Below are 9481 nucleotides of genomic sequence, written 5' to 3'. Positions count from 1 at the left end.
CTGTGGATTTTTTTTTTTTTTTTTTTTTTTTTTTTTTGCTTTTACTCCTAACCCAGATAATGTGTGATTGAGCTTGGTAAATGTAGTAGTCTTTGCTGCTGCAGAGGGGCAGCCTGCAAATTAAACACTGCCACAATCTGAAAGGTCCAGGTGGTCTGCTCATGCTTCCTAATGCAATCCAGCACAACAGCTTTAATAAACAGCTCTATTTAGTTCACCCTCCCTGTATCCAGGGAAGTGAACTGGTCTGGGGCTGCTGTGATGAAATGCCAGAAGAATATCTCTCTGAGGCCTCACAAGCTGATTTTTAGAGCTTTTCCGTTTTGTCGTCTTTGTCTTCCAAATGGGTCAGTGAGTCCTTCTCTTTCTGTTTTGTGATTTCTGATAAGTCTGTAGTTTTATGTGTGTGTTTTAAATGGTGGGTTTTGAGCTTAAACAGAAGAGAGAAGAATCATTGTCTTTTCATTTGCTTTCCAATAAATAATCTGAAGTGGTGGTGAAAGAAATTATAGTGGCATAGGAAGGGCTGTTTCCCTAGGAGTGCAATATGAGTGGAAAAAGGGTGTCTGATTTTTTGCTAACAATTTTAAGTACTCAACACTTTCTCATTAACCATTGACTTATAAATCAGTCTCTTGTAAAGGCTATTTATTAACTCTAAAAAGTTTGGGGTTTTTTTGCATATGTTTCAGTAAAAGGAACACATGCTACTAAAGTGATGACATAATATTTGTGTTCCCTCTATATTAATACAGTGGTGGAAAAAACACACATTTCACTATTTTCAACTAAATTTCAGCAAAGCCCTGAAGTCTCTCAAATCATATGGCTTATTAATACCATTGTATGCAGTAATGTGTTTTTAGATGGAAAATGTCAGCTACTTAATACCATGTATACTAGAGTCTCATATTGCTTTAAATATTTTAAAAAGAGATACATTTTTTATTAAAAATCCTCCCAAACATTAACAGCTTTCTATTAGGCACTTAAAAAGTGACATTTTTGGTAGCATAAATTTGCCTGAAAAAATATATTTTGGAGAGAGTTAGCCACCTTTTTATGACAACTTGTTCAGTGTTAAATGCATATATTTTATGGTATTAAAGTAAATGTAACAATAAGGATTTACATATGTACTTGACAGAAAATGTAACATGAAAGCTTGAATAGCAAAGCTTGTTATAGCTGCAGTATCGTCTTTAATGTAACTTTTTTCAGGTATAAGTTAGCTATATTTTATTTAATGCTTACTATATATTTGAAAGTAATTTTTGACAATGGAATGATTATGATCCTGTTTATTTTGTCTGTAACGTTCAATTTTCCTCAATTAAAAACAAAGTTAGGCAAATGCCTGAAAAAATATTTATGGTGTAGTTTGTATGTCAGTTCCCATAAATCAATAACGAAAGCATGCACTTAAAAGAATAATATATTGTACAATTTTAGGAACAAGCTTCCTTTTTTTTGTTAATTCAAGAGTATTGTGAATCGAGTTACTTATACAGCTTATGTGTGAGTTATGTTTTTCAAGCATTTTTGAATATGTATGTGTAGATGTATGTCATAGACACACATATATACGTATATACACTTGTGTGTACATATACATACAGTATTCCAAGTATATTTTAGTTGTTCTTTTCTTCAATGTTTTATGAACAACTACATGTTAATGTGAAATAAACTGCTAAATATTTAAAAAGATTTACCCTTTGATTAAAAATGCTGAATCAGTTTGTTAAAAAATGTTTATTTGATAATTAGGGCTCAAAAATCATAATTAGTTCATACTAAAGAAAATAGAAATAATTTTCCCTTGGGTTTAAAACATTCAGCTGATAAGAGAAAATAACTAGCAAATGACATGCCCTAGATTTGATAAAATCTCTCCCAAATTTCATGTATAGCCTTTATTATAAATAAATAATAAAGCTATGAATATTCTATACATACCAGTATTTAAACACACACACCCTTTCATTTGCTGCCACCATAGTGCTGGAAAAAGTTGTTCTTGTTAACTTTCAAGGCCCCAAAATTATAACTTTAAAGACATGTTTAGCATTACATCTTTTCATTTTGGAACAATATTTCTCTCTAGCTTTGAGAATCAAATTCTGTTTTGGCAGCTCTAGTTTTAAATACCTTCTTAATTGCTACTTATGGAGTGTGAACACCCATAATTAAGAATGCAATCTGTGTGTACATCTCTACACAAATACAGATGAGAAACACTAATTTATACTTCGAGTACAAGTCTGTGGACTGCAAGGAGTGCTAGTTATTATTAAATGCATTCCCACTTTATTTATCTTGATTTCTTCTATCTCCAAGCTCCAGTGCCCACTGTGGCTCCCACTGGTAATGGCAATTTTAGGCATAATATTGCAGTGCTAATCATTATCTGTAGCTGGGTGTACTGGCTCCTAAAATTGCTCATATTCCTTCCCTCTGGATTTTTCCTCCCCCAAGCAAGCAATTAAACAGGCAGGTACTCTGAAGAACAACCTCCTTGCCTAGTATGTCAAGATCTAGAAGCTCATTGCTCATTGTGATTTTGATTCATAACTGGAGTGCTAGGAATCAAACCCTGATCTTTGACAGCTATCTTCTTCACATGCTGAACCATAGTAGCAATTTAAAAGTATGTGCTTTTACATGTTCATTTAAGTATATTCTGAACCAGCCTTGTCCCCCCTCCCTTTACTCTGAGAGAACTGAAACTGGTTACTAACTGTGTCATCATTTAATTAGTTATGCTAAATCTATCTACATTGTGCGTTCACAGCACCTTTTGTTGTTGTTGCAGACCTGAGCCTGTGAATGACAGGTTAGTTCATCAGCATTACAGCCCTCCTGTTTTTGTCTCATCTCATGCAGACAGGTCACAGTGTCCAATCACCCTTCTGGCTTTGCTGTCCCCAGGGGAACGAAGGCCAGCCTGCCATCTTGATCCAGAGGCCTGAGGGCCCAGGCTGGCTGCACATTTCTATTCCCCCCCCCCCTTTTTTTGAAAGATAGTAGAACAGAGGGATATGAAATTAGATGGTAATAAAAGCAGATGAAGTAAATTAGGTGAAAACCTTCTTCAAATAGGCAAGAGCTTGTCAATATTATTAGTAGGTTTGGGTTGCCTTACATCAACCATGTTTATATATTTCAGTTATATCCTCCCATATGGTCTCATAATCTAACAAAATGTTGATTATACAAGAGTAAACATATGCTCTTTTTCCATGGAGACTTTAGCTCAGAAGACCAATTTATGAAGTTAATATCTCGTACATTGTACAGCATAGCTGAGTCTTCTTTGGCTTTTCAGTTTGTTTGTAATTACTTTATAGGTACCGTGGAAAAGAAGTCACTCCTTTCAGTGACTCACTTTTTTACAAGATTGATCTAAGTGTCCAACTTAGTGAGGTTTGGTTTTAGTGTTCCCACAGGCTAATTTTTAACCAGTGAAGAGGATATGTGTTTTTTTTAGTTTGTCTTGAACATGCCTTAAACAGTTCCTTGAGCACTCTTACATAGAAGCTGTTGCTGTTGAAATGCACATGCCAATTTCTAATCTGAAGGACTCAATTTTATTTGGATTAATAAAGTTATCTTATACATTTAAGCATTATAAACTTATATTAAATACATTTTAGGAATTAAGTCCTCTTTTTAACATTTTGGACTAAATCTTATTCCCTCGAGCAAATTTAGTCCCATTGGACTATTTGCATGAGTAAACTATTTGACCTACTGTCTGCTTACAGGAGTGAGACCTCCTTGTCCTATATGGCTATCAGAAGCTGAGTTCTGTAGTTGGAGAGAGAGCAAGTAAGACGCTTATGGACATGCAGACATTAAATCAGTAATGCTGAAAACAATGTAAACAGAAGGAATCATGTCTACAAACATATTTTTAATATTTATTAACAGCCCGGTACTGTGATAATGAAGCATTACATCTCCACAGAAACACACACTTTTATATGCTCTCCAGTACATTGTGTCCTTAAGAATTATTATTGTAAGGAGATGGCGGAATGTGGCTCTAATATTTTACAGTATAAATATTTGTTGTAGAGGAGTTCAGATCTAGTTAATTTTATATATGTAAATTCTTTGGTCCACGTCCTGGATTCCAGCAAAAGAATGCGTTTCACTGTTGACTTTTCCTTTTACAGTACAAAAGATGGATTTTTATAATTTTCATGTTGAAAATTTTCCTACTTTCACACCAAAATCAGCTTTTTAATTAATATCAGCTCTCTAGAGCTGTTCTTAGAATTTTTTCTCATTGTGCATTTCTTTTTCTCTACTTTTCATCTTGTGTTGTGGTGTCTAGCCTATTACTTGGAGATTGAACCCATGTAGGAAGTCAAATGTTTAAAGAGCAGTGATTTAAAGTGCACACATTCACCATTATTTTAAATGCAAAGAAAAATAATGCACAGGATATGACCTTTAAATTGCTGGGCGTGCTACAATCCTTCAGTTGTATAGATGTTTATCTTCTGGCAATGCATTTACATTCAAGTACCTTTGCTGTGGTTCCTTGATTCTAGCCTGATAAACTAAATACCAGTCTGGGCCACTTTTCCTATGTATAGTACATGTAAGTGACTGTGTTGAGCCTCTTATCTTTCAATGACCTGTAGCTATAACAAGGCATTTATTTTTTTGCCTCTGATCTGGACTGAAACCCAAATTGAAGGAAATAAGACAGTTGAAGACAAATGTCTATAGCATTTCCAAACCAACAGAAGGGCATGGTAAATAACTTTGTGCTGGTAAAGTACTTCTCTAGTTGGTGCCTGTTTGTAACACTTATTACTTTATAATTACAACAGCTGTTTTTCCCTATCAGTTCTGGGGGTCTCACTCTGAGGGTACATCTACACAGCAGGGCTAAAGTTGAATTAAGCTACACAACTTCACCTATGTCAACTGTATAGCTTAAGTTGAAATAGCTTAATTCGGCTTTTGGCACTGTCTACACAGCAGTAAGTTGAAGGAAAAACACTCTTCCCTCGACTTCCCTTACTCCTCATAAAATAAGGGTTACCATGAATTGGAGTAAGAAGTCGTCCAGCTCCACGTTATTTTGAAATAAAGGCTTGAGACCAGTGTTTCTCAACCTTTTTTTTAATAAAATTATATTTGTGTGTGTGTGTGTGTGTGTGTGTGTGTGTACATACACATACACCCCCAGTACCTACAGTTTTCAGACAATTTTTTCTACCATTGCAACACATTTGTTTAAACAACTTAATTGTAGCCAGGCGGGTGATGAAATTTTTGGGTATTAAAAAGTACAAAAATACAGCACTGTAAAACTTAAAACAAAAATTCAGTTCTCTAAATTTCAGTTGTGTTGACGTACCCCCTCCCCCCACACTTCTCTCGAGTACCCCTAAGGGTACTTGTACCACTAGTTGAGAAACATTGGTGTAGACATGCTCTTTGTTGTTTTGGAATAACTGGCGTTATTCTGAAATAACGCTGCTGTATGGATAGGATTGCCAGATGGTTTAACCAAAAATATCAAACACCCTCCCTCCCACCCAAAAAAACCAAACACACACCGGGGAAAAAGTTCTGTGGGGGGGGGGGAGACCAAAGTTGTTGAGAGGGGGGGAAAAAAAAGTGCTGTGCCTTTAAATGGCCAGATGCGGCAGGGGAAAATTGTCCCCACCGAGCTTCCATCCGAGGGAAATAGGAAATACTGGACATTTTACATGTCCGGTATTTTCTGTTTTTTTTTTTTTTAACTGGATGGGGGATGAGAATACCAGATTGTCTCAGTGAATACAGGACATCTGTCAACCCTATGTGTAGACATACCCTGAGGGGTTTTGATTTGGCTTACGAATGAGCATAGCTCTCATTGAAGTCAATGGGAATTCAACACATGCTTTAAGTTAAAAATGTGTTTATATGTGCTGCTGTGTTGGGACCCACATCCTTACATATGTGAGTAATCCATATTTGTTAAACTAATTCTATGCAACAGTGGTTGTACTCACAAGAATAACAGTATGCAGAAGAAAGCCCTGGCTATCTATTGTCATTGTTCATAAATTAAGGGAAGTCTGATTTAAATGTCAGCTAAATAATTACAGTACAAACTGATGTATAATTAGAGGTGACTATTAGGATTAAAGAAAGTAATTTAAGGCTCTTGAACATTTCTATTTTTTATGAATGTCAGGGTTACAGGTAAATGGACTATAGCTTCAGGCTTTTTGTTTTATCGCTGGCTTTGAAACCTCTGTGATATGTAGGACTGTGTCTTCAAAAGAGAGAGATTAGCTGTTGATATTTGCTACTGATACTCTGACTGGTAATGCTGTTGCATAGGAGAGTTTTATCTAACTGTGAGATCAAAAGAAAATTTTGAAGATCAAGAGACTGTTCTAAATTCCTCGCTATTTTGAAAGTGACAGTGGCAGGGGGAGGGAAAGCTTTATGCCTCAAAACACTCTTTTTTCAGTCCATTGGTATACATGAATCTTCTTAGTGCAATGAACTTTATGTGAAATTGCTTATTAAAGATATAGGCACTATTCATGTATTTTATACAGTTTCTTTCCTAAATTAAGTCTTGAACCTGCAAGCCCTTAGGCACTGTCTTAATTTTACTCTCATGAGTAAACTCATTGACTCCATTGGGACTACTCCTGGGCATAGCATGAAACATGTGCATGTTTGCAGGGTTGGGGCTTTACAGCTATATATTGCAAACCCTTACTCACATGAGCAGACCCATTGCTGTACTGCAAACTCATGTGAGTTGCTCCTGCGAGAGAGGATTTACTATGAAGTCCTGCTCCTGTTAATATCAATGATAGCTTTTCTTTTGCTTCACTAAAGCCATCTGCAGTCAGTTTGGAAGTAAAAAGTCTTGATCTGGCAAATTTGTATAATTTGAATCATGTGATTGGTCCTGTTGATGGCACTTGTACTACCTACCCAATACTGTCCACTTGTAACTGCAGGAATAGATCACACCAGCAAGTGGTATTCCAAAAAGAGACAAGTCCTTAAACAAAAGATGGGGAAAAAAAATTAAAAACCAACCACATACTATTTCATTCACTGCTTCCATCAAATACATTTTGGATTACACATTTCAAATGTTTTTTGTACTTAAAGGAAACCCTCTCAAAAAGAGGCGTGGTTAGTACTTGAATATTAAGCTGCTGTAGGGGAAACACAAGTACTGCAAAATGTTTTACCTTCTCCATGGTACGTCCATCCTGCTCTACACACAAAACATGCTTCACATTCTTCAGGTGGATTATACAAAGCAGAAATAATGCCTGCAAACAAGACTCCTTCAGTTCTTTGGAGTAAAGGTTGAAAGTTGTGGCAAATGTAAAAATGGCTTCTAACATAGATGACTAAAGCAGAGAACATCAAACTCATTTCACTTAGTGTCGTTCATGATGATTTATCATTATAGTCAGGGCAAACTGTGGTCTCAGAGCTGAAACAATTTTATCCATTTTTTAAAAAAACAGAATGTTCCAGCTTGGTTCTTATATCCTTAGGGTTGCAATATTGAATTCAGAATCAGGAAACTTAATCTTGCAGCCAGATTTGACAAGATGCTGGTTGAATGGTAGGCAGAAATGATGGTTTGTGGGGTATAATGCCCAAGGTCACACATGAAAAAAGGTAACAGGGTTTTTTCCACCAGGGTTGAATGCAGGATTTACCTGCCCCATACACCTACCAAAAAAAGCAAGAATTTCTTTGTGCACAAAAAATATCAGCAGTGCTGATTTTAGATCTTCAGCCTGGATCTGAAACCTTTGAACATTGCTCAACCCTGCAAACATTTCACTGTGCACAAAGAAATATACTTTAGAATGAGTTCATAAGCAGTATATTCTGTTTTCTAATCAGTAAGTTGGCTGTTGCTTTCTGTGATGCTACTTATTTAGGCGATGATCCTGCACATACTTATTCATGTGTGTAAGGATACGTCTACATTGAAAGCTTCTTTCAGAATAAGCTTTTCTGGAAGATATCTTCTGGAAAAACTTATATTAAAATAAAGCATCCACACTGCTGGGAAGCTTCAAAATTAGACCGAGGCAGGCTTCCCTAATGTGGATGTGCTCTCAACTTAGAGCCTCAGGAGGCGCTGGGAAGGAATAACTTTAGAATGGCCATGGTGAAGAGCTGTTTTGACATAGCAGCAGTGGACCGTCTACACACCCCAGCTGTGTCTACATTGGCCCCTATTCCATAATAGGGATGCAAATGTAGCACTTTGCAATAGGCAAATCCGCGGGGGATTTAAATATCCCCCGCGGCATTTGCATTAACATGGCTGCCGCTTTTTTCCGGCTTGTAGATAAGCCGGAGAAAAGCGCCAGTCTGGACGCGATCCTCCGGAAAATAAGCTCTTTTCCGGAGGATCTCTTATTCCTACTTGATCCTCCGGAAAAGAGCTTATTTTCTGGAGGATCGCGTCCAGACTGGCGCTTTTCTCCGGCTTATCTACAAGCCGGAAAAAAGCGGCAGCCATGTTAATGCAAATGCCGCAGAGGATATTTAAATCCCCCACGGATTTGCCTATTGCAAAGTGCTACATTTGCATCCCTATTACGGAATAGGGGCCACTGTAGACACAGCCCCCCTCTTCCAAAAAAGCTTTTTCGGAAAAGGGCTTAATCCTCATGGAATGAGGTTTACTGCCGTCGGAAACAGCCATCCGTTCTTTCGACTTTGTCAAAATAACACAGTTGCAGTGTGGACACTAGTATTGTTTTTCCGGAATAACAGCCGTTATTCCAGAAAAACGGTGCAGTGTAGACACACCCTAGTCCCACAAACAATTGCAATGGCATCAGGGGATTTCTCACATGAGTAAAGCCATACAGTGCGTGACTGAGGCCTGGGAGCCAAATTTGCCTCAGTCGAATATGCACACACACAACTGGGTGCACAATGTGGTCTTCAAACCTAGTGCAATTCGGCATAGAGTTTGGGATAATTTATTTTTGATGTTCCAAAAATATAACATCTAGATTTTAAGTGCACAAATACGAAAATTAAAAGATTCAAAGGTCATCCCTGCAATCATTTCTCCCAGCTTACTATTAAACTCACAATGGATTCTGAGAAAAGGTAGTTGCAGAATTAGGGAATTATTGCTTTATAAGACACTTCAACTAACAGTGAGAATAAGCACTATGAATCTGCTGAAAACCTTTGTTCTCTTCTGTTCAGGATCTGATACCATATTCGATCTCAGCTTTTACACTCTGTAATCAAGTGTTTTCTAAATCTTTAAATAATCTTTTATTTATTTAAAATGTTATATCCAGCTATAGATTGTATTATGAGGCATACTTTGACTCTTTCATAAAAGGCCACTGTAGCATTTCTTTCTCTTTTTATGGAGCCACATGATCTCTTCTATTAAATTAAGAAGTGCACTGAGTGCGTTGAGAGAATTTGTTGATTTACT

At 36.8% G+C, this 9481-nt stretch overlaps 1 protein-coding gene across 2 annotated transcripts in view; it reads left to right on the top strand.

The window, feature by feature from the left end:
* The first annotated feature begins 245 nt into the window (after positions 1 to 245).
* The window catches only part of POU6F2 (POU class 6 homeobox 2), a 399971-nt gene continuing 390735 nt past the window's right edge, over positions 246 to 9481 (top strand). For both annotated transcript variants that reach the window (XM_075921735.1, XM_075921733.1), the window contains exon 1: positions 246 to 347. The gene's annotated coding sequence lies outside the window, so the exon portion shown is untranslated. The remainder of the gene's footprint in view (positions 348 to 9481) is intronic.

Source organism: Pelodiscus sinensis, chromosome 2, assembly GCF_049634645.1.
Source record: "Pelodiscus sinensis isolate JC-2024 chromosome 2, ASM4963464v1, whole genome shotgun sequence".
Lineage (NCBI taxonomy): Eukaryota > Metazoa > Chordata > Testudines > Trionychidae > Pelodiscus > Pelodiscus sinensis.
This window is presented reverse-complemented; position numbering and strand designations above follow the sequence as displayed.